The sequence below is a fragment of the Myotis nattereri genome (assembly GCF_964212035.1).
Source record: "Myotis nattereri genome assembly, chromosome: 16".
In the NCBI taxonomy this organism is placed as follows: Eukaryota; Metazoa; Chordata; class Mammalia; order Chiroptera; family Vespertilionidae; genus Myotis; species Myotis nattereri.
In genome coordinates, this window is record NC_138091.1 from 50,570,902 (window position 1) to 50,598,055 (window position 27,154).

A 27,154-nucleotide genomic window follows, 5' to 3' on the forward strand; every position below is an offset into this window, starting at 1 on the left:
AGTCTCCAGCTCAAAATTACCTACAAAACATAGATGCCAACAGAGGTAAACTGCTGGGCCTTGGGACCGAGCAGCCAGTAACCCCTAAGGAAATTCCTTGTCAACATGGGGAATGGGACAGAGTGCCACAGCGCAGCCTTGAATCCAAACTGTTCTTGTCCCTTGTCCAGTCCAGTGAAGAGAATCAGTAGTGATTCACACACGATGCAGAGAAATACACTTCAGGCACCTGCCTCTGTTTATTTCAGGGGTGGGAGTGGAGAACAGTTCTAGAACAAACCTATGAAAGTTTCCTATAGTAACTGCTACTTTCAGGTGACTTTGGGAGGTAATTGACATGTTAATCAAAGACACGCTAATAACATCTTTCCCAATATTATGTACAGTCAGTATCATCAGCATGAGTAGAATAGCCACCACGAACCACTTAATACTAAGAATTCAGGAGTTCAGTGTTATGCCTAATCCGTGTCTCTAAGGTTGCTCCTAACTGATAGGAACAGGAATTCTATTTAATTAGATTCTTTAGGGGCATGATGCCACAAATTTCTTACTTTTAAACTTTCTAATCACCAAATAGGATGATGTCACCTGATAATATGTCAATATTTCTTTAGCTCATTAAATATATTAGCCACTATTTATTTAACATACTGCATGCAAAGAACTTTTTAAGCAATTTCCATATAAAATTCATTTCCACTTTATAACAAATAATTTATTATCCCCCGTCTTTCAAATAAGAACATTAAGGCAGAGGCAGTAAGCCAATGGCACAGGGTGGTAAAATTCATCGTTGGCTGAACTAGAATTTTAAATTTCCATTCTCTTTCCAAGTGCATAAAAAACAGACACGTTGGAAAAGATTAAAAACCTGGAGTACTTTCCTTATTTCTCAAATGAAAACAACAAAAGTGTGACATTGATGCAAACTGTCAATCACATCTGTGCAAACCCTAAATGTCTCCCAAATTAAAATGTCTTCAGAGTTTGCTATGACCAAAACAGGATTGGTACCTAGAACTGGACCAAAAAATACTGGTAACTGATAATATCACATGCAAGACACCCAGGAACGACTAGAGGACATTTAAAATGTTTGACATGGTGGCAACACTTATTAGTAGCACAAATAGAGACACATAGGAAGCTCTCTAACTTTCTTCTACTACCCAGATGCAAAAAGAAGAACTTTGTTAGCCTTCTTTCTAAGAGCTTTGTGCCTATCTGTAGTCATAATCCTATTACTTTCATTTTTAAAGAGAATTAAAAGAGGTTGGGACTCCATGAAAAAGCTATTATTTCTGTACTCTCAAAACTTCGCATATGGATGACTTAGTGCCAGGAATTGGCAACTACAGAGTTCAGGCCAAATTGCCCCTTGGCCTAATTGTATAAATAAAGTTTTATTGAAAAATGGCGAGGCTCATTCATGTATGAGTTGCCATTGTGTATGGAACTTTCACTGTGCAAGAGTAGAGCTGAGCAGATACAACAAGCCCAAAACTATTTACTGTCTGGAGCTATCCAGAAAAAGTTTGCCAACGCCCAACCTAGACAATCATGGCATATGTTTTTAAAAAAAAGAAAGGGGAAAAAAAAAGAAGGAAAATCGAGACTGAGGCCTGAGTAGACAAAGGGAGACAGAGCTGAAATTTCATGCTCTTTCCAGACAGTGCGCTGGTCCCAGGGGCACGCCATCTGTCGTTGTCCTCTCATGACCATTATTGCCAAGGACATCTATTTGGCCTAATTGCAGTAATGCCACAGACAGAATTTGCAGGAGGAAAAGAAAAGTTGCCAGAGCCCGTTAGTTTGAGATAACATTTTATTGAATCCTCACCCTATTACAGATTTTCAGCTCTCCCACTGCCTCTCCGCCCACCAGTGTTTTTAATAAGAGGTAATGATGTTCAGAGAGTCTTAAACATATCTCGGTGGATTTCAAACATTTCTCAAAACTACCACAGATAGAATATTTCTGTGTAGAATGGGTGCTGAGTTAGCTGTTTCACAAAAAGCTGATTGAATGAGAGGGAAATCACTGTTAGACACAGATAATAGTACGTGACTCATGCAGGCATCGGCTCTCACTGTGTGAAATGTGGTTCAGAAAAGTTAAATAACAGGAGGACCTGAGATGCTTCATCTCTAGCTGGGGAGACAAAAGAGCACTCTCCTGTCTGGGACTTAGACTGGGGAAATCTGGAATCAAAATGAAAAGAATGGTCTAGAGTCCCATGCACCCTGACTTCCAAATGTCACCAGGTAGTTTTAATACTTTAACTACTATGGGAACTCAGAAAAATTCTTGAGGGATCATGCAATTATATTGGCACCTAATGATAGAACTGATTTGGCTACTATATTCATTAAAACTTTGCATGGCTCAAATCACATTTCTCAAACTATAGACAGCATAAATGTTTGCTATAACGTAGCTTGGTCAATTACAAAGGTTCTAAGACCTGTCTTTCCTAGACATGAAAGCAGATACTGTGTCATATTTGTGAAACAATGGGGTGATGTATTTATAATTGCTTTCCACTATCCAATCACTACCTTTATGTAACTTGTGCATGCCATGATTGATTTGATGTTTGTTTGCTTATAACAGGAGGACTATACTGAAAGGTATTGGGAATGTTGTATCATTTGGGACATCAAACAGAAAAATAAATTACTTTTAGGTTGTCTTCTTGGACTATTAACTATTTCTTTCACATATTTATAGGCAACACAACTGCCCAAGCATCATTAAGAATCACAAATAGGTATAATCTATGTTCTTTAAACCTAATTTATACTAACATGAAAATGAATTACTTTATTTTTCTGATGTTATTAAAACTACTTCATATAAGGCTATAGAAGTAAAAAAGAGAATAAATACAAATATACATTTTGTTAAATACTTGCATGTGAGTATAATTCTTCCATTCATTCTTAAGTACTACTTAAATAGTTTGGGGGGACATAAGATAATAGAGAAGGAGATTCCATTAACATTTTTGTGTCTTTGAAACAATTATTATTCAAGATATCCCCTCTATATCCAGTTAATTCTTTGAAGACACACTTGCAAATCAAGTAAATTTTCAAATCTTGGTCTGAATGTGCACAATTTAAAAATCTGTCCATTTTCCAGAAGCAAATATGATGAGCTTTATGAGCCTTTGGTTAGATGCTTCATGGCCCACCCACACCAAAGGGCATTTATACAAATCTTCTGAGATACACCCACCCATTAAAAGGCCACAAAACAAAATGCCAAGTAGCACATCCCAGTCGAAGTGGATAGAACCATGTCCTAGAAATTATTAAATGAATCATCTATTTCTGGTTTTCTGAATGAGCTATTCTATGTCTCGGTTGCTCTTACTCTTAAAATAGGGAGAGAATTTCCACACCCACAACCCAGTTGTGTTGGTTGTTCTCTCTGTGACTAGATTGCCTTCTCTGCTTTCTCCTGCCTTTCTGAACCGGGACACTGATAATGATTTACCTGGCCTCCTCGGGTCTCTAGCTTCTAGTTGGGTTTGGTCACTAGACAGCTCTGACAAGAGAAGAAAGGGCAGACAGAGAGAGTCAGAGGTGTTCATTTATCGGATCCTTCATAGCTGGGCTGCCAATATTGACAACCATATTGTCACAAATGGCAGGATTTCCTTATTTTTTATGGTTGAATAATATTCCATTGTGCATATATGCCACATTTTCTTTATATATTAATCCGTCAACAAACACAGGTTGTTTCCGTATCTTGGCTATTGTAAATAATACTGCAATGAACAGGGGTGGGGGTGTGTGCAGATATCTCTTTGGATATCCACCAAGAAGTGGGAATGCTGGATTATATGGTGGTGTTGGGAGAAAGAGAACCCAATACTATTGGTGGAAATGTAAATTGGCACATTGTCGAAAAGAGTATGGAGATACCTCACAAAATAATAATGGAGCTACCTAGGAGAAATTAATCAGCTATTATTCAAGATATCCCCTCTATACCCAGATAATTCTGTGACCATGCCCATATCTACTTCACATATGTCTATATTTATATTGATACTAGAGGCCCGGTGCACGAAATTTGTGCACTGGGAGGGAGGGGGGTCCCTCAGCCCAGCCTGCACCCTCTCGCAGTCCGGGAGCCCTCAGGAGATGTGTGACTGACGGCTTAGGCCCAATCCCCGCCACCACCACTGTGCTCACCAGCCATGAGCCCAGCTTCTGGCTTAGCGGCACTCTCCTTGTGGGAGCGCACTGACCACCAGAAGGCAGCTCCTGCATTGAGCGTCTGTCCCCTGGTGGTCAGTGTGCATCATAGAGACCGGTCATTCCGCCGTTCGGTCGAATTGCATATTAGCCTTTTATTATATTAGGATAATATCCATGTGTGCAAAAATAAAGTAGATATTTATGAAATGAATTGTAATTCATTAAGATCAGTATGATAATGATGACATTTTTGGTGAAAATATACCAACTATGATTACATCTGTGTTTTCAGCTTTAAAAGACCTTGGGAGAATCACACTGTGACTCATGTACGTATTGTAAAACCTTCAAGTTTTCCAAATCCATTTCATGTAAAACTATGTTTATTTGCTAGATTTTAAAATAAAGGTCCTCTTTCCTCTACAGCATAGTAAAATAAAATCATCCACTATAAAGCACTGCTGTAGATATGTTTGCCAACAAAAGTTACACATTGAATAAGATTTGAGTTCTTGAATCTCAGGGGACATGTGTTGCCTTTACTAAGGGTGCAAGGTTTGATGGCATAACATTTGTCACTGTGGTAAGATCGTAGAAACTCTGTGTATTTTTCATTGACTGCCCCAGTCACCCATCCCACTGCTAAAAGTGAAATGCTTACAAATGGGCTTCATCAACTATTATAACCTCCTAGTAGCCTTAGTCTCAACCTTAAAAAGGGCTGACTTAACCAATCGATTTGCAATTTTTCCATTATTAAGAACATACTCCCTTCATACCATTGAGAAAAGCATCTCTGTATCACGTTTTCATTCCAGACATTGCCTCTGGCCAAAGCTTTCTTCTTAACAACATAAAAAGTGAAAAATGCAGAAAACAGCTAGTCCCAGAAAATTCAGTTTAAATGCCCAGCATTCCTTTCAAAGAAACTTCAGGTAGAATTTCATCTGTATTAGTCAGGGTTTCAGAATAGCAGGTAGTATGTGGATCTAACTGTCAAATTTCTATGAGTAATTCAATTGGCCTGGAGTAAATTTGGTTATGTCTTTGACTGCTTGGTATTTCAAGGCTTTTGATTTTTTCCACTGTGGAGATGGACTCAAATGTAAACGGAATTAAGTGGGGCAACTTCCCCCCACCGATAACCTAAACCCCATATCTCCTTCAACAAGTCCTGCTTTTAAAAACTTCAGTGTACTTCTGGTTAGATAGGATGAAGTAAACCCACACATTTATACCTTCTTTCTCTCAAATTCCACAAACAAGAATAAATACATCCAAAAGACGAACTATGCAAGCTGACCTATAAGACAGTTTCCAATGATATCTGCCTCCTGGCACTTCACAGCCTGGGAAGTTTCCCATATTAAACCAAGGTTGGACTGTTTGACCAACATCATAAGGCAAAAGTGATAGGATATCACTTCTGATATTAGGTTATAACATAATATGGCTTTTATCCCCCCACTCATCTCTCACTGTGGGTGAAACAAACTATTACACAATGATCAGCTCAATGGAGAGACCCACAGAAGGAGAATCCGAACCTTCCTGCCAACAACTGAAGAACAGAGACCTGCCCCCAGCCACGTGACTAATCTTGACATGGAAGTTCAGCCCCATGTGAGCTTTTATTTACTTACTTATTTATTTATTTTTAATATATTTTTATTGATTTTTTTACAGAGGGCAAGGGGGAGCGATAGAAAATTAGAAACATCGATGAGAGAGAAACATCGATCAGCTGCCTCCTGCATGCTCCCCTACTGGGGATCAAGCCTGCAACAAAGGTACATGCCTTGACCAGAATCAAACCCAGGATCTTTTCGTTCACAGGCCAATGCTTCATCCACTGAGCCAAACTGATTAGGGCCCCATGTGAGCTGTTAGATGGCTGCCCCAGTTGAAAGCTTGGTAGCAATCTCCTGAGACCATGAGCTACGGCCACCCAGATTAAGCCTCTCCCAGATACCTAAGACTAAGAACCTGTGATATGTAATGTTTGTTGCCCTCATCAGCCGAGCATGGGGTACTTTGTCACACAGCAATAGATAGCTAATACATAAGCCCACAACGAGGAAGGGATTCGGAGAATGTTCAACAGGAATTAAGAGGAATGTGGATGCTATTTCGAAGTGCTTGCAGGGGGAGTTGACAAGGAGGAGCAAGCCAACTCCCATCACAGCGCCTCACAGAGACTCAGAAACTGGAGTCACAAGGTATCAATGAATGTGACAACAGGGCAAGGTTGTATAAACCAGGGAATTCCATGCAAGTGTGTGTAAGAAGCAGCCTGGTTCCAATATTATATCCTCTATTTAAACGAGAAGGAGAAGATTTATTTTTTTTTGGAGAAAGCAAACCAGATTGCTCCAGACAGTGGGAACAGCCATAAGAGAGGGCTGGTGAGAGGTGCTCATCTGGAAATAGGAGGTGTCAAATGAGAATTCCTGTATCAGATAAGACTATCAGCGCCCGCTGACGCTCGACTCCAGCATATATTATCCAGGACTATCTAGATCAGCGGTTCTCAACCTGTGGGTCGCGACCCCTTTGGCGGTCGAATGACCCTTACACAGGGGTCGCCTATGACCATCCTGCATATCAGATATTTACATTACGATTCATAACAGTAGCAATGTTACATTTACGAAGTAGCAAGGAAAATAATTTTATGGTTGGGGGTCACAACATGAGGCACTCTTTTAAAGGGCCAGAAGGTTGAGAACCACTGATCTAGATGCAGACATAGGCAAGAGGTTGTTTGGTTCTTTCCAGAAAGACAGACAGAGAGAAAGTACAGATAGAACCTATTAATTTAAAGTTTCTCAACAAAAGAGCAGATCTCTACAGGTCACCTTCCAAGGGAACCCATTCATGGATAAGTTTTTATAAAGGAAAAAGACAATTTTATGAAAGTAAATTATTGAAGATGAATTACCAAAAAAATTGTTTACCATATCAGAACTTGAAATTTTTATATTGAAAGTGACCATCAACAACAAGCAAAAAAATGAGGGAAAAGACGCAATAAAAAGTCAATGTTGTTGACAAATACTTTTCCATGGAATTCAGATAAAGAGTTTCACTGACATCTGATAATGTGTTTTTTAGAAAATGGTAAACCTTCTATTTATAGTAAATTAGCAATTTCCTTACATAATTACGTCTAATTATTATTTATATTTTCATTTCGTTTTAAATCATTTTCCTGACTTAGTCAATATGCCACTTTTCTTTAAACCTTAAGTAGCCTCTATTTGTTTAGTTTCTGGTTGGCCACCCATGTGTGGGACACAACGGTGGAAGGTCTAGCCCTATTTACTGAGGTCCAGTTTTTCATCAGCCAAGTGGTGGAAGTTATTTTCACATTGGGGAAAATGTTGGACTACCCAACATGTGATGCAAAACATCTCTTCCCACTCATTTATTTATGTACTTTTTCTTCCCTAAAGTATAGTACATGCCTAATGCCTTCTCATATGTATTAATTTAATGAAATGCCTCTTTACAAGAATTGCTTGCTAATGATAGGATTTGAGTTGTGGCAGGCAATATTTAGGCTATTTATTTTTAAATAGCGATGATATGTGTATTTATGGGCAAATGGTCCCTTTTCCCCTGGAGAATCATGGACATTTTTTTGAAGGTTATTTTCTTACAAGGATAAGCCCCTTCCTGGGTGTAAAACCATTAAAAGTGGATCTAATTTCAACTCCCATTTAACAGACTAAATATTTGTATTCATAGGAACTATTTTTACCAAAGACTGGCAATCGGTGTGGCTGGAATTCTATAAGTCATGCATGGATGAAGGGAGAAATATACATGTAAAATTTATATTTACAAATATAACTTGGGATGTGTTTACATTAAAAGTTTGATCATTTAAAAAGACAGAGCAGTTTATGTCTTTTAAAATGCTATAAAGACCAGAGACAGTGACACACGGACCATTTCTGCCTGGCCGCGAAGGAAAGTGTAATTAATCTTTCAGGAGACGTGTATCAACCCAGAGGGTGATTTCACAATGTGGATTCCACCTGACGTGCTTTTCAGTTAATATGTGTCTAATTCTGACCTCGGAGACACTACCTCATAAGGGGTAGACCAACAGCGTGGAGATGACAAAAGAGTCTCTGAGTATTTTTACTGGGGATGACCGCCATGGGCAGGGTAAAACCATAATGGTAAGGTCAGTGGTGAGACACTGACTTGGCCAACCTTCACCAACTTAACCAAGCGTGAAAACCGGTCTCCAGCCAAGTCTGCCGTGGTGGGTAAAGGAAATTTGGAGGCTTCACTCCACAGTTGGCTTTGGATGAGCAACAGTTGGTTAGCGCATTGTGTTTCTGAGAATAAAACCATGGGCACAATCCCAGCCCCAACCAGTTAACGGCATTTGTTTCCATGACTACTGACGGCACCACTGGCCTTGCCAACAATATCAGAAATACTTGCATTTGGTTATCAAAACAATCGGGCAAGAAGCAGCTTAGTATAATTTTACTTAATGCTGGGGATAAAAAGGCTTAGATGCCATGGTTGGCATGATCATATTTTCATGTAATCTACATTTTACCGTTTTTTTCTACTCCTACTGGATTGTATCATTTTAATTTGGGCTTCAGTGAGAATGGGGTGTAACTGGACAAGGCAACATCGAAGGTCGATAGACTGATTTTGACCACAGGTTCTCACAGGGACATTCCTGGAAGTTAGCAGATGGAATTCTTGCCTTCTGCGTGCTTGGCTCGTCTGGTTAATGTGCAGCCGAGGCTAGGGTATGCAGGGGAATCCAGGTTACCTAGTGAGAGTCAACATCTCCACAGTCGCCACGATTGGCATAAGTGAAACACTATGACTTGTGGGAGTAGATACCCCAAGTCGCTCCTCTATTTCCCTGATGTTTAAACCATAAAATAAGGGTAAGTGGAGAAGCTTGTAAATATGAAGCTACCTTTCAATCAAATAACAAAAGAGCGATGTGCAAGCAGTGAAATTATTTTAGGACGTGGAGGTGCATATGCGTTGGGGACAACAGCTATCCTTTGCATAAAAAAAAAAGCTTTGCTGATGAATGGCGGGGATGGAGTTGTTGAGTGGTGACTGGAGAGGGCAGTGGAGATGATGGTGATGGGGATGTTGGTGAAGGAATGGGTGTGGAGGAGGCAGTGGAGGTGAGGCTGAGGAAGAGGACTGTGGAGCTGTGGATGAAGGAGAGCTGGCACCAATGAAAACCCTACAGCAGCCCCAGGGGCTGCACAGAACACACAGCATTTGCTGCAACCTGGACCTGGGTCTGCCTGAGTCCATATCCGGCACTCTCAACACCTATGGGTGTGAGATTTCTTAATCTGTGCTACTAGGAGGCACAGAATTACACCTATTTGAGGAGGAACTGAATGGGATGGGATGAGGGGCTCAGATGGCATAATTACCTTAGAAGATAACTAGTTTAATATATGCATTAATTAAAATGATCTACACTAATAAAAGAGAAAAATGGTAATTGGCGTACGGCGCTACCCTTTTCATTGGCTAATCAGGGCTATATGCAAATTAACTGCCAACTAAGATGGCAGTTAACTGCCAACAAAGATGGCGGCTAATTTGCATATGTAGGCACAATGCAGGGAGGCAAAAGGGAAAGCAGGAAGAAGCCCCCTGCCACTGACAGTGATCGGAAACCCAGGGGGGAGCTAAGAGGTGGGGGGCAGGGCAAAGGCGGCCCCCCAGCCATGATCGGAGAATCAGGCGCCTTTGCCGCCCTGGCCTGTGATAGCAGGAAGTAGGGGTGGAGCCAGCGATGGGAGCTGGGCACGGTTGAAGCTGGCAGTCCTGGGAGCTAGGGGTCCCTTGCCTGGGCCTAAAGCGGAGCCCACGATCGCGGGGCCGCTGCAGTTGCGGGTCTCCGCTGCCCGAGCTGGATGCCTCAGCCAGAGGCATCCTGCAGGGGCAGGGGCGGAGCCCACGCGATCACGGCGCCCCCCGCTGCCACTGCGGGTCCCCGCTGCCTGGGCCGGATGCCTAGGCCAGAGGCATTAGGCCTGGGCAGGGGCGGAGCCTGCAACCGCAGGGAGCTGGGGGTCCCCTGCCCAGGCCTAATGCTTCGGCCAGAGGTGTTAGGCCTGGGCAGGGGCAGAGCGGGAGATCTCGGGGAGCTGGGATTCCCCTGCCCAGGCCTAATGCCTTGGCCAGAGGCGTTAGGCCTGGGCAGGGGCAGAGCGGGAGATCGCGGGGAGCTGGGAGTCCCCTGCCCAGGCCTAACGCCTCGGCCAGAGGTATTAGGCCTGGGCAGGGGCGGAACCTGCAACCGCGGGGAGCTGGGGATCCCCTGCCCAGGCCTGACACCTCTGCCGGAGGCCTCAGGCCTGGTCAAGGGGCCAATCCGGTGACTGGTGATCGGAGGGTGATGAGGGTCAACTCCTCTGGCCGAGGCATCAGGCCTGGGTGGGGGGCGGAGCCGAGGATTGGAGGAATATGATGGTCCCCTTGCCCAGGCCTGAAGCCTGGGTCAGAGGCATCAGGCTTGGGCAGGGGGTGGAGCAAGCGATCAGAGGGAGATGGGGTTCCTCTGCCCAGGCATGATTCCTGGGCCAGAGGCCTCAGGCCTGGGCGGGGGTCAGAGCCAGTGATCGGGGGGAGATGGGGGTCCCCTGGGCAAGGGGCAGAGCCAGCAATCAGAGGGGTCTGGCGGTCCCCTGCCCAGGCCTGACGCCTGGGCCAGAGGCATCAGGCCTGGGCTGGGGGCAGAACCAGTGATGGGGGGAAATGAGGGTCCCCTGCCCAGGCCTGACGCCTCTGTCAGAGGCGTCAGGCCTGGGCAAGGGGCCGATCCTGCGATTGGAGGGTGATGGGGGTCAACGCCTGAGGGCTCCCAGTATGTGAGAGGGGGCAGGCTGGCCTGAGGGACACTCCCCCCCACACACACCCAGTGCATGAATTTCGTACACCGGGCCCCTAGTAATATATATAATTGTCTCCATTCTTGACATTCTGTTTGGCACTTTGGGGTTTTCTTTGTGTTAAGGCCTGAGAAGCACAGTTGCATTTTTTCACTATCTCGAGCCCACCAGTTTTAGCTTCTGAGCTGTAGGCATTCCCATGATATCAGTGTTCTCTGCACTCTGGACCTCAGGACTTAGTTTCAATTTCACATGATTTTTTAAAAATATATGTTTTTATTGGTTTTAGAGAGAGAGAGAGAGAGAGAGAGAGAGAGAGAAAAATGTTGATAAGAGAGAGAAATATAGATAGGCTGCCTCCTGTGCACTGCCTACAGGGGACTGAGCCTGCAACCGGGGCATGTGCCCTGACGAAATCGAACCAGTGGCCTCTCAGTGCATGGGGTGGTGTTCAACCAACTGAAGCACACAGGCCAGGGCTCACATGACTTTTTTTTTTTTTTTTTTAATTCAGTAAAGACGATTATTTTTGAAGTAGCTAACCAAACTCGATGCAATGGTTTATGACTTTCTAAGATAAATTCTGTGGACCAATTCACAATTCATAGAAGATTTGTTGATGAATGCCTTGTTCTAAACTTTGGGATTAGGGAGCAGGTCACTGGACCCAGGACCATAAAAAAAAATCTCCGTTTCTCCATTCCAGGTTGAAGCCAACAAGAGAGTTCCTTGTCCCACTGAGCAGGAGCGCAGGTAAGAAGGAATGTTCTGGAAAGGGTTTCAGATGAAAGTGGATGCCAATGCAAAGTTTGTCTATGGTACACTTTTTCCTATGGGCAGTAAGAGCCATTCTTGTTCTCTGCTGTTCAGACAGCACCAGGACTCTCCATGTATTTACACACAAACCCTCATGGCACCTAGTGCGGTAAACACACGCGGGTCTGGCAGAAGGGACGGCTGTTCCATGCATTTTTCATGAGAGAAATTTCAATAAACTGAAATAACTCGGTGTCCCAAACACTGTGCCAGCGGATGACAAGGAGAGCTGTTTACATTTGGATTGTGCAACCAGAACTGCTTGGGTTTCCTACATTCCGAGGCCGCCAGCCAGCCCTCTCAGTGAATCCATTTTTTTAAAAAAAAGTTCAATTAAAAAAAAGAGAGAACTGTTTTTAAGAACTACCTGGAAAACACATCTCATTAGGAAAGTCTACTTAAATGGGACCCCTTGGAAAACAATTACCATCACACAGAGAATGTCAGTATATACATACTATGTTAGTTGAGACTTGACCCCAATTATCTTAATTACTTCTATGCCCTAAACACTAGAAACATCCGTATAGGTGAGGCAACATATTTTGTTCTTCAATGTGATGAGTAAGAGCCATTCTTCCACACCCACTGAACACTGTGCAGGATCCTGTAGCCTCCGAATGTGCAGCGTGGACATGATTTTAAAATAACTGTTCATTGGAAATGAACGAGATGGCAGAAGTATATTTTCCAATGTCACCTACTATTCTTCTATAGAGAGTAGTGCTACTCAATGGTGGCCTCTGGATCAATAATAGCTGCCTCATCTGGGAACCTGTTTGAATGCAAATTCCAGGGCCCCTGCCCGGAACCTAGTGAGTCAGAGACTTTAGGGGTGGGGTGAGTAGTGTGTGTGTTAAGCCGGCTTCCAGCTACCTCTGATTCATGCCAACCTTGGAGACCCTGAGACTAGCCGCTAATATTTAGTGGGTCAACGGGAACACTAGAACCCAGAAGAGCATGGAACAATGTGGCTCCATAGCAAAGATCACACTTTTATTACTATTTTTGTTTGTGTAAGTGTATGCATATATAGAAAAAAGAAAGAAAGAGGGAGTTAGAGGGAGCGCAAAGTGCTAATGGTCAGCACACAGACCAGTTACTTTTTGCCACATGCTTTTTTGTGTTTTCCAAGATGTCTTCACTGACTATGTATTAGTTTTGTGATCAGAACTATGTTACGAAACAGAAAAACCAGAGGTGTTCTTGTACACATCATGGCACAGTCAGAAACGGTGCCTGGTTCTATTGGTGCAGGGTGCAAAGCAAAACCGTCAAGTGAGTAGCAGATGTGTCTGAGCGGCTCTGTTCTCCTCCTAAGTTTGGGAAACTGTCATCGCACAGCTTATAAGCACATTTTCACCTGCTCTCAGGGTAGGCGCTTAAAACGGCTGGCACACAGCTGACTGAAAGCTGGGGAACCCCTGGCTGAAAGGGGCATCGCCCCTGGGGCTGTCTTACATTCCTTCTGGGAGTCTAACACCTCCCTTGCTCTGGGTTGCAAACGGGTATTCATGGTTCATTAGATCATTTGACAGTTGAAGCTTTTTTTATTATTATTTTCAAAGACTGAGATGGTGAAGGCTTACTCTGGGGAAATATCTGACATAATTCTTGGAAAGTTAAAGAAAAATAAGTCAGACAAGTCTTGCTCAATGTCTGACCTGGTCCTATGCTGGGACTGTCAAGAAATTCGGAAGGAGATTCTGTCTTCCAAAGAGTATGAGTTTCCTGTTGCTGCTATAACAAAGCAGCACAAATATAATGGCTTAAAACAACACATATTTATTCCCTTTTGGGTCTAGAAGTCAAACACCCTAAACTCAAGGAGATGGTGAGGCAGTGTTGCTCCTGGAGGCTCCAGGGGGATATCCATATCATCCCTGTCTCTATCTCTACATTACTCTGACTTCCGCTTCTATTATCGTATTTCCTTCTTTCACTCTGCCTCCCTCCGACACTTCCAAGGAGCCCTATGATAACATTAGGCCCACCCATACAATCCAGGATGTTCCTTCCATCTCAACACCTTTAACTTAATCACACAACCGAAGTCCCTGTTGTCTTGTAAGGTAACACACTTACAGGTTCTGGAGATTAGGGCATCGACATTTTGGGCACAACATGCTTCTGCCTACTATACCAAGGAGGGAAGTTTTCAATACTGAACTATATTGTTCTCTTTTTAAAAAATATATTTTGATTGATTTCAGAGAGGTAGTGAGAGGGAAAGAGAGATAGAAACATCAATGATGAAAGAGAATCATTGATGGGCTGCCTCCTGCACGCCCCACATTGGGGATTGAGACCTCAACCTGGGCATGTGTGCTGACTGTGAATCGAACCATGACCTACTAGTTCATAGGTTGACACTCAACCACTGAGCCATGCTGGCTGGGTATGAACTATATTGTTCTTTATCCATGTAGCAAAAGAATCCTAAATTCATTATCCCTGTCACATTTGCAAAAGATGGAGAGACAGACCTCACAGGTTTCATATATTTTATCCTTTTCAATGACCAGGTAGGTCCATGCAATGCGCTGAAAGAAAACCAAACTTATTTGGCAATATTAAGTTGCATTCCCAACTTGCTACACCTTAAAGAAGGTAATACTCACGCTTTTATATATTACAAATGTCACGCATTATGATCAAACATAATATTAAAAATGAAGATAAAAAACTAAAAAATGGAGTGGTAGTCTCTTGGATATTTATATGCTTATTCATTTTTACAAAATTAGATGACAAAGCACATTTTGTTTTGCAACTTATTTTTACGACTCTGTCATAAAATCTTTTCTGATGGCATTATTCATTTACTAAATACCACACAATCATAAATTTTTACAGGTAATTATTCTAGCAGGTAATCCTAGCAGGTAAATCTCTGTGCATATTCACAGTTATTTCCATGAAGTAAAAGGACTAAAAGAAATGACTGAGTAGTTTAAAAGTACTTACCTCCATAATGGATGGTATCTGTGTCTCGAAGTCATACATATCTAATCATATAAATAAAATGCTTGGGGCCAATGTATTAGTTTAAAAAAAAATCCCCCCATCATGTCTTTGGAGATAGAAAGCTCAGAGTCAAGTGTGTCAGTCATAGAACATCGACACTTTAAAGAGATGGTAAGTAGATATATTTGAACTCTAGTCTTTTAACAGCCTTCCTTTAAAATGTCTAGCATGTGAATGCATCTCTCTGCAGAGGGACTTGCCTTGAGTAGAGCTTGACAGAGACGCCGCTTAGTGGTGAATGGAATCGGACAGGGGAAGGTGGGCCTCTCCAGGGAGTCATGGGAGCACCTGTAACAAGCAAGCATGGGTTGGACTAAGCCCAGGTGAAACTTAGTTCAAGGAAAACATTTGCAGGGTGATTTTTCAGTGGCATACAAACTAAAGATGCTCATGAATTCAGTCATGAGATGCTCCGACTGCCCTGCTGATTTACATGCTTGTAAAAGAGCAAAAAACATTTCCTTTGATATTGGAGTTCTTTATCCTTGAATGCTGAGGACTTAGTAATCATTTGGCCAACTTCTGTTGAATAATTACAGGATAAAAACAATAACAGCTGACTTTATTCAGCTATTATTTCATTCCAGATACACTGTCAAACTGATGCTAGAAGACGTAACAAATTTATAACTTGAAGATGGTCATCAATGTTGGCCCAGGTCTGAATAACACCAAAATCTATTATTGTCACATGCTCATGCCATTTCCAGAAAGTAAAGGAGAGAAGTAGGTAGAAGGGAGGATTCTGAAATGAAGTTATAATTAAATAATTTTTAAACTATATAAGTAATCGTGACATAGTCATGATATAAGATTAAGAGAAACAAGCCAATATTTACACTAATGTGAAATCAATTTTTAAACTGACAGGAAATTTTGCAAAGGATACATGTGTGTGTTTATATATACACATAGCCTTACATACCAAGGCAGTATATGAATGGTAGAGCCATAAATGACTAAACTTTACTTCATCATTCTGTTTTGTATTTTTTTGTATTGAAAGGGATGGTATGTTTTATAAATTACTTTTATAGCAATCACCAAACATGCATCGCCATTCATTAAAACAGAAAGCATGGTGGCCAACTAAAAGGCTTACTGAATCTTCCACAAATCCACACAAAGGAGAGTGATCACTTTTTCTTGGTATGTTACAGGGATGGCGCCAGTCATAAATACGTTCAGTGATGTGTTTAATTTACGAGAATGATTCAATTTACAATATCGAAGGAGAATTACGACACATAGGTTCATGGTCTACTTTATCTTTCTCGTGAAGAACATAGTAAATACTCAAGTGCAGAAGTGAAACCTAGCCTCACACTGAATTCTTACTACAGAACTCCAACTTTTGAGTCCTGCTACCAACAATTTAAGTTACTAAGTATTTTACAGCCATCAACATCCATCCAGACCCGATTCTCTTGACTTCAATCATTACCGGCGCTGCCATTGCAAATGGCTGAAAACACATACATTTCAATCAAATCATAATAAACCTGGGGATCTAGCAAATGTCTGGAGAAACCAGAAATGGCAGCATAACTTGCGGGCCCAGGCTTTCCCGGAGACAGACGGCCTTTGAACATTATATTGGTCTCAGCTTGCGCACTGAAAATCACTGGTAATGAATTCAATTCAATTTCTTTAATCTATGAACTCATAGATTTAATGCAGGTGAGGTTATTTGTTTTCAATAAGCCATTTAATATAATGAGGGAGGGTTTTGGTAATTTCTAATTAATTTTTGCCCTGGGCCCCACCAATTGATTAATAACCCAGGGGAGTGAACAGGCAGCCCCCACCCCTCCCACATAATTGCTACCCCACTAGGAATGTCACATTCAAAATCACCCTCGTTAAAATCATAACATGACTGAATAAATGACGATGGCATTAACGAGCCAAACAAATTTTGATTCTTATTGATTAATTGTTGAAATTTATATCATGAGCACTGCAAATCTACCTTAAATAATTGTAGGAGTGGATAAGAGAGCTGTGGCTTTTATTGAGACTACTTCAACTATCCAAACAACTGTTTCTTTTTTTTTGGTAGTGAGCAGTATATAATATAGGACTGTGCACGATGACTGGCTGCTATATTTAACTCAGACAAATGCATAACAAATCACTATTCTGTAGTGAGAAGGCACACCTCATAGACTTCTTTTTCTTTCTTTCCCTTTTTTTTTTATTCCTTTCCTTGGGGCCTGGATATAAGACCACAGCCATCTAAATAATCCTCCAGAAATAAACCAATGAAGTTGTGAGTCTGACAACAGACACAGTATTATACCTGCAGCTGGTAAATGTTTCCATAGTCCAACCACCTTCCCAGTAAAAATTTTATCCCGGGGGAAAGTCAGCAACTAAGATTTTAACTACTTTTCTGCAATAGAAAAGTTTGGAGCAATTGAGCCTTCATAAATTTTAATATTTACAGCTTTTATTTTGCTTAGAGAATTACCCACCCATCAAGCATATTGTGAAAATACTACTACTGTATTACTGTAGAGTCCTATATAAGTAAATCCTTTTTAAAAAAAATCTGGATGATTAACCATGAGGCTACCTCATAAGAACATGCATAAATCAAAACCATTGCGCTTTTTTTTTTCCTGTTATTTGCTGGGCTAGCAATTGTTGAATGAGTATTTCAATTACAAGACTATTGGAGACTAAACTTGTTTGTCAATGTTTTGGCCAATTCTGGAGCAGGAGTCACACTGACTGGCTCTCTCTCTCTCTCTGTTTTTTTAATCCTCACCTGAAGATATTTTCCAATAGATTTTTAGAGATAGTGGAAGAGAGAGGGAAGGACAGAGAGAAATATTGATGTGTCAATTGGTTGCCTCCTGCACCAGCCCGAACAGGGCCCGGGCTAGAGAGGAGCCTGCCACCAAGGTATGTACTCTTGACCGGAATCAAACCCAAGACCCTCAGGTTGAAGCCCAGTGCTCTATCCACTGAGCCAAACTGGCTAAGGCAGGCCCGCTCTCTTCTGATGGAATTCCTACAGGTTAGTATGTTTGGGTCTTGTATCCCACCTGTTCTCTCTCAGAGAAATAGTCTTAAATTTTGCACAACTTTTGAACTCATGAACACAGTTCCAATATATGCTATGATAATACTGGAGGGATGACACAGTGAACTTCATCTTAGCTACCAATGGATCTACAGTGGTATTGGAAAGAAATAACATTTATGATATAAATAGCAAACAACTCCCATAACTTTGGTGAGACTATAGTTACAACTGTTAAAAAGAAAATCTGGCCCTAACCGGTTTGGCTCAGTGGATAGAGCATTGGCCTGCGGACTGAAAGGTCCCAGTTTCGATTCTGGTCAAGGGCATGTACCTTGGTTGTGGGCACATCCCCAGTAGGGCGTGTGCAGGAGGCAGCTGATCGATGTTTCTCTCTCATGGATGTTTCTAACTCTCTATCCCTCTCCCTTCCTCTCTGTAAAAAATCAATAAAACATATTTTAAAAAATGTTTAAACATTGGGAAAGGCTAAAAAGCTTCCCTGCAAGAAGGTCTTGGAAAAAAAATTTTAAAAAATCTGCATTATTTGTCAAAATTTAAAATGCATGAGCCCTTTTACCTAACATAATAGTCCCAAGAAACTATCCAATATACCCACATATGCACAGGGTGTCCCCCCAAAAGGTATACACCCTTTAACAGCTAATAGCTCAATTGATGTTTCTTTCTTTTCAGATTTAACCCACTGTAATTAATAATTATTCAAAGTGTGTATACATTTTGGGGACACCCTGTACATATGTGAATGGCAAAGATATATGTATAACTGATGTCCACCACAATATTATTTGTAGTAGCAAAGGATAGTAATATAAAAGTTCTAGAGGCCCAGTGCACAAATTCATGCATGGGTGGCTCACCATGATCGGGGTGATCGGGCTGGACCAGCTCAGGTGAGGGGATGTGGGAGGTTGGCCGGCCAGCCCTGCCCCCAATCAGGGTAGGGGGGCTGATCAGGGTGGGGCTGGCTGGGGGGAGGGGCTGTGGATGGTTGGCAGTCCAGCCCCGCCCCTGGTCGAACTCCCGGTCGAGGGGACAATTTTCATATTTGTCTTTTATTCTATAGGATTATCACCCAGTAATCCCACTTCTAGGAATATATCCCAAGAAATCAGAAACACCAATCAGAAAGGATATATGCACCCCAATGTTCATAGCAACACAATTTACAATAGCTAAGATTTGGAAACAGCCTAAGTGCCCAACAGCATTAAAAAACTGTGGTACATCTACACAATGGAATACTACTGCTATATAAAAAAAGGAACTCTTACAATTTGAAACAGTATGGATGGAACTGGAGAGCATTATGCTAAGCAAAATAAGCCAGTCAGAGAAAGACAAATATCACAATATCACTCATTTGTGGAATATAATGAACAACATAAACTGATAAACAAAAATAGATCCAGAGACAGAGAAGCAGACCATCAAACCTCAGAAGGAAGGCAGGGGAGGGTGAAAGTGGGGGGGCAGGGGTAAGAGATCAACCAAAGGACTTGTAGTATGCATGTATATAAGACACAGACACTAAGGGAGTGAGGGCATGTGCTGGGGGTTGGGAGTAGTCGGGGAGAGGTAATGGGGGAATAAGAAGACATATGTAGGACTTTAATCTATAAAGAATTAAAAAATTAATAAATAAGTAAAAGGATCATCAAAAGGAAAACATTTATAATCTTTTCTTATCCTCAGTTCTTCCAAAGAACATCTGATAAGGAGGTGGCTAGCCTGTAGGTTTATTCTGGAACTGATTTTAATCAATAGGAGTGGAAGCCTGGGAATCCTGTCATAGCAAAGGAGAGGCGATACCAGTCCTAAAGCATGTTACCAATCTTGCCATTTCCAGGGCAACTCACTGCGTATCAATCTTGCTTGGGGATCTTCTGGAAAAAAACACAACTGTGCAAAATTTACCTTGGTATTATTTCTTGAGGGTTGGAATCGGATATCTATTGCCTCCAATATTCATGAGTTTCTCTATGGAATCTCAGCTTCCTTGCACCTCCAGGTTCTCTGATTTCCAAGGGAGTTGAATTTCTGAGCAGTAGCCACAGGCAGAGAAACCCAAGGACAGAGAGGGAAGAGGTGCTGAGATGCAGGCTGTCAGGGTCAGCTGGGGCCACCACAAAGGCAGACCAATCCCAGGCTCAGCTGCATCCCAGAAATGCTATACGTTCCTTTTCATTTTTATTCCAATAAAAATTATTCCATTTGCCTTTGGATTTTTTTTTTCTTTGACCTAGGCAGGTCTTTAGATATTTGATTGAGTTGTTTGGTTTACAAACCTTGGGACTTCCCAGATATATTTGTATTTTTAATATTTAGTTTAATTCTGTTGTGAACAGAAAGCATACTTTGATTTAAACACTTTAACATTTTTGACTGTGTTTATTGGCAAAACATATGGCCCATGGTGGCGAATTGTCTATGTGATCTCAAATGTGAATCCTGTGTGTTGGGTGAAAGGGTCCCTAGATGCCAATTAGGTAAAGTTAGGGGACAGTGTGTCCTTATAGGTTATCTGTCTAATTTGTTATTGAACCCTGAGAGATGCTAAGGTCTCCAAATACAGTTATGCCTATGTCTCTTTCTCCTGTTCTACCAGTGTTTGCTTCCTGTATTTTGAAGTCCTGTTTTAAGGTACACAGATTCTGAAATGATGCTCTTGTTGAATGAACCCCGTTATCATTTTGTAATGCTCCTCATCATTTTCTGGTAATGTTCCTCTAACGAGGTCTCATCTACCCTATTTGAATAGTCATTACGCTTTGTTTTGTTTATAATGTGATGCCTTTTACTTTAGTCAAGCTATGATTTATACTCACAGTAGCTTTCTGTTAGACAATATATAGTTGGGAATTACTTTTTATCTAATTTGATAATCTCTGTCTTTTATTTTTTGTTTTTTAATGTATCTTTGTTGCTGAAAGTATTACAGATGCCCCCTTTTCCCTGCCCCCATTCATCGTTGTTGAATAATTCTTGGTTATTATCTCTTCAAATTCTGCCCTCGTCTCTCCTTTCTGGATCTTTAATTACACATGCCTTAGACATTTGATATTGTCCTGTAGCTCTTGAATAGCCTACACAGTTCCCCACTCCTTCTTTTTCTGTTTAATTTCTGTTTATCCTATTTTCAGGTTCCCTCGTTCTTTCCATGGACATGTCACGTTGGTTATGGAGGAATGTCCACCTATGATAATTCAGTCAGTAAAGTATGTCCTCAATGCTAACAGACAAAACCTAGGTATCACTCTTCCCCACTCCACTTACATCAATTTTGTTAAGATCCTGGGAACATGGAATGAACAATGCAATCAATCATTTGCAGTGTCTGTCTAGAAGTGCCCATGCTAATAAACATCAATTTACACCTGAAGATGCTTTGGCAAGACTTTATGAATATTTGCCGATAAATATTAAGCTTTTTAAAAAACTCAGATTTACTTTGTTTTTGTCACGTGGACACAGCTTCAGTTGACCATGTCTTAGATAAGGGTGATCTACATACCTGTAAATATGGCTAAATGAGCAGTGAAGAACTTTTAGACCATTTCTACAGGATTGAAGCCATTAGTATTAAAGGGAAACTATTCAAAATGCTGCCCAGAGACTTATATTTTTATTTAATACGCCTTGGTTATATTATAACTATGAGGTTTTTATTTTATTTTTTATTTTATTGTTTAAAGTATTACAAATAGTAGTACATATGTCGCCTTTATTCCCTCATTGACCTTCCCCTGGCCTCCCCTATCCCCTGGCACATGCCCGCACCACCCCGCCGCCAGTGTCTTACGTCCATTGGTTATGCTTATATGCATGCATACAAGTCCTTTGTTGATCTCTTACCTCCCACCTCCAACCCTCCCCAGCCTTCCCACTGTAATTTGACAGTGTGTTTGATGTTTCTCTGCCTCTGTGTCTATCTTTTTGTTCATCAGGTTATAATGGTCTTTATTACCCATAAATGAGTGAGATCATGTGATATTTTTCTTTCACTGACTGGCTTATTTCACTTAACATAATGCTCTCCAGTTCCATCCATGCTGTTGCAAATGGTAAGAATTCCTTCTTTTTATGGCAGCATAGTATTCCATTGTGTAGATATGCCATAGTTTTCTAATCCATTCATCTGCTGATGGGCATTTAGACTTTACTTCCACCATCATGCATTTTATCACTGTTGATGTTATTCATTCCTGATAGTCTTTCTTTTAATGAATTAAATATCTTACAATAGCCAAGATTTGGAAGCAGCTCAAGGGCCCATCAGTAGATGAGTGGGTAAGAAAGCTGTGGTACATTTACACAACGGAATACTACACATATTATTAACACTCATGATTTGTTATATCCTGCAAAACCAATATGATAAAAGATGCTTTTCATTACTTTAATCCTCACCTTTTTCATTACTTTAATCCTCACCTTTAGCAGTTTCAAATACATTTCGGGGGGGGGGGTAAGGAGTAAATAAATAATAAAGTGCTTTTCCTTTGGGCTCTGGAAAAAGATAGACTAAGTTCACATTTCACACTTTCTCGCGTTTCTTCTCATACCTGTTTACATATTTGTGAGCTGGCTGACGAGGGCTTAGGGGTAAAATATGTAGCTATGGAAATTTTTTCTTTGTGCAAATCCATATTATCTAGTTAGTATAGTCATTGAGTTAAATTTGCAAACTAAGTAGGAAATTCAAGGATTTTCCAGGAATTTCATTTGAAAATATGTTTCTGTGTCCTGTGGATACATAAAAATACTGGGTGAGATAGTCAGGTCTACTGAACTTTGGGCCCAGCAAACCTGGAACCTATACACTCTGAGCCTAGGAGCTACGTGCCTGGCCTCTGAGCTAAGGTGTCAATAAGTTTGGATCCAGAATTTGACCCACATCAAATGATGTAAATGGACCTTCTAACACTTCCGAAGATACTGAGAATTATCCTGAGAGAGATCGTTCTTATGACATCCATATAATATCTTGGTGGCATTGGAGTGAGTGTAAGGACACTTTAGTAGTTGGCTTTTCTAGGTATGAGAGGAGAAAGGCTATATACAAAAAATAAATAAATAAAATCTTTAGTCTACCGTGTGCCTGTGGGACACCTGATTGCCAAGCTGTTAGGAAAAGGGGAGGTGTCAGACACCGGGTGGGTTCAGTATCGCCTCCTACCTGGAAGACTCATGCATTCGAACCTTTACAACAGGATATTCTTCCTTTATTCCCGACCCATTTTTTGAGTAGCAAGCAACTTGAAGTTCTAGTGGCTGAAAACGAAAACCACTTATTTCATGCACATGCTAGGAGAGAGAAAACTTGGCAACTTGTCATGTCTCCCTCTCTGATAAGGACATCAATTTTATGGGACCAGGGCAATTAACCTAACCCTAATTACATCCCAAATAAATGCCACATCTCTAAATACCATCACATTGGGGGGTAGCGCTTCAAAATAAATGTTGGAGAGACAAAATAAAGAAAAAACCCAGCAAAACCATCTAGTTAAAAATCAAGTTAACCAGAATCAAACCCAGGACACTTCAGTCCATAGGTCGATGCTCTCTCCACTGAGCCAAACCGGCTAGGGTGCTTTTTTTTTTTTTTTTTGTTTTTTTTACGGACATATATTAAACTCAAACTATGTGCTAGACGTCTGTGATGACAAAAAGTTTACATTGGTAAATAAAAAAAAAAGAGAGAGAGATAGTCTAGAATTTCATCCAGGTCTTCCTGGCCCTAATGCTTTTCAATACTACTACAATGCTCAGATGAATTGATAGCAATTTAAAGCCCCATATTTTAAACATAACAAAACAGTGTATTCCCCCAAATAATTATTCAAATATAAGTAGATATCTCAGCACCACAGGTATACCCAGAAATATAAATTATATAAACCCATATGCCACTTAAAATATGCTTTCACTTTAAAATTACATGGGGGGGAGTCACTTTGTGAAAATAAAATAGCTTGATTTATGGGTCTTAATAAGAAGCCAATCCTTTCTTATAATAGAAGTGTTATTTATGCTGTTCCTGTTAAGACAGGAAAGTTTCTCCATGGGGGAGGAAGCCACTGATTTCCCGTTGAGGGTCTTAAAGGGGATTTTTTTTTTATTTCACCAGCTGGAAAGGAGACCCCTGTGTACTCTGCTTTATGCCTCCAAAGCTTATCTTCCCCGCCAAGCCCATGCCACCCCTCTCTGACTTGTGCCCATGAATCTTGCCTTGACCTCTTCACCTGTGATCTCCGGCTGCTCCAACCTAACTGTCCAGACCTGCCTTTCCCCAATGGGATGGGGGACACAGGGTGGAAGCAGAAAGCCAAACGTCACAAACGGGGAAACTGAGGCCCACACAAGCCAGAGGATTAAGGCAGCCTTGCAGGTTAAGCATTGCCGGAGGGTCAGAAAGACAGACCAGCTTCCTGAAAAGGCTGAGAAAACAGTCAAGCAAAGGATGCTGTGTCCTCTGCGAATCTAGCCTTTGGATGACAGGGATCCAAGAGTTGCTCATGCTGAGTCATTCCTGCTACTCTTGGGAAGAGAAAAACAGATTGTGGTGTGGTCCTCAGGGAGGGGGAAAAAGGCAGAGAGAGATATGACTGTGGAGGAGGGGAAATTCCAGTGTATGACTGTGCCACTGAGTTATTTTTTGTTATTATTATGATTTTTCATTATTTTACATTTTTTTTTTTGTTAAAGTTCCATAGTTTATATGCCATAAATGTAAAGTATTAAAATAATTTTGGTTAACTAATCAACCACAACGTTCTCAGGGGCTAACACCACTGATTGCATTTCTCGTGGCTGATCACATGTACCACTCACTTCCTTACTCGTGGGTTGGCTGTGGACGCCCAGGGCACCATGTTGTGAGATAGGTTCAAGTGCACTCCCCAGGTTTCCTCACTCCCTTTGAACCAATAGCTTTTTGTTGCTCTTGGTGGTCCTAACAGGCACAGGTAAGCAAGCCAAATCACACATCTCAATCAGACTAGCTCTTAATCTGCAACTACTATTTTTTTTGAGAGAGAGAGAGAGACAGAGACAGAGAGAGAGAGAGACAGAGAGAGTGAGAGAGAGAGGTGAAAAGGAAACATCAACCGGCTGCCTCCCATATGCACCTGGACCGGAATCGAACCGGCAACCTTTTGATGTATGGACGATGCTCCAATCAATTGAGCCATCCAGCCAGGACCCTCCAATTCTTTAATAAAGCAAGGATGAGATTAAAGGAAGAAACAAACTCTTCCTTTTGATGAAGCAGTGCAGGAAAAATTAAACTGAGAAGATCTTGGTGAAAATCCTGCTAATATGCAGCATTCAGAAAGAATGAGTCTGAGACGGATGGCTAAGATAGGACTTGGGTTGATACCGAGTGCTCCACACGGGCGTCCCTTTGTGTCCTGGACCAGAAGCATTTGCAAGGATCCGTGTGAGAGAAACAGACCAGGCTGAACGTCCTCTGGACAATGAGGTTGCTCCTTGATCGGGCAGAGCTTGGCAGTGATATTTCAGACAGCAGCACCAGAGAGGGTATCAGACATAGACGCATTGTGTTCGGGGACTGAAGGCCAGGGGAGCAGACCGGGGCTTATTGATAGCTGTCTCCAGGAAGCCAGTGTCCCCAGGCCCGCGGAGATAAGACGCCCCTGCTGGAAGTGCTAACTTGTCTTACACTCTGCATCGCTGAAGTGGTAACGTAAGTGCTTATCTATTATACCCACTCCCGGGAGGTTTGTCTGCCCCACAGAAAGCCCAAGTCAGAGTGGCTTACATGAGATGTATTAAGTAAAAGTTATGGTCAGTAGAAAACACTATACAGAATTAAGATGACTGGAATTCCAGAAGAAGAAAAAAACCTGGACAATATGGAGCACAAGTCCTAAAATCAAAACAGAATACCACAAACTCTTTGGGTAAAAGACCCAAATCTGAAGGATGTAGAAGTGAGCTACACAAGAGGAAAAAAATCATTGAAATAGACCAATGTAGGTAACCCCACCTTAAAAGGACAAAAAAGAAAGCCTTTCAAAATCTGTATCAAATCACAACGTATACTTTAAACACCTTACAATGCTGTGTCAGTGACACCTTAATAAAGATGAAGTGAAAACAAAATATTCTGTAGTCGGTGTAATTTCTATGTGTTCCAAGTCATTTTAGCCAAAGGATGTTTTTAAATGGTTTATGTATTTTATGCTTTTCTTTGTCTCTTCTCTCCCCTCCCCGCCCTTTCTTCCTTTCTCTATTAGCAAATCTAATGAAGGTTCTATGGAAGCTGGGAAACCACTGAATCTGATTTCTATTCCTACACTCCTCCTTTGATTTTGTTACATATGAAATATAGTTAAGCAGAATAACATACTAATTAGAGGCCCTGGCTGAGGTATAAAAAGAAGATGTGGTGCATATACACTATGGGTTACTACTCAGCCCTAAGGAAAGAGGAAGTTCTGCCATTTGCAACAACATGGACAGATCTTACGAATATTGTGCTAAGCGAAATAAGTCACACAGAAAAAGTTAGGAACCATCTGATTTCATTCATATTGAGATATAAAACTGAAAAAAAAATGGAAGGCAACAAATAAACAAAGGAAAAAGAAACAAAAACATACAGACACGGACAACAATATGGTGGTTCCCAGAGGAAAGGGGGTGGGGAGGGTAATAACGGGTGAAGGGGGTCAAATACATGGTGATGGAAGGTGGTTTGACTTTGGTGGGAACACAATATAACATACAGAGGATGTATCATAGAATTGTACACTTGAAACCTATATAATCTTATTAACCAATATCATCCCAATAAATACAATGTAAAAAAAGACTGGAGAAGATAATCAGATAATCATGGTCCTACTGAATGAAAAATTCCCCAAACTGAAGAAGAAAAAAAAAGGACTGATATTCAGAAATCAGGCAGAGAGGTCAGAACAGGGTGTCTTTCCTCCCATTCAAGCATGTTTGGTGTTAACCCGGCTCTAGTTAAATCCGAATTTATCTGCATGTCTTTGGCCTGGAGATGAAATGGAGAGTTTGTTGGTATAATGTCTCTTGTGCACTCATGAGCATTTCCTCTTTTCATTCAAGTTAAAAATAACCCAAGATTAGGCTGTCT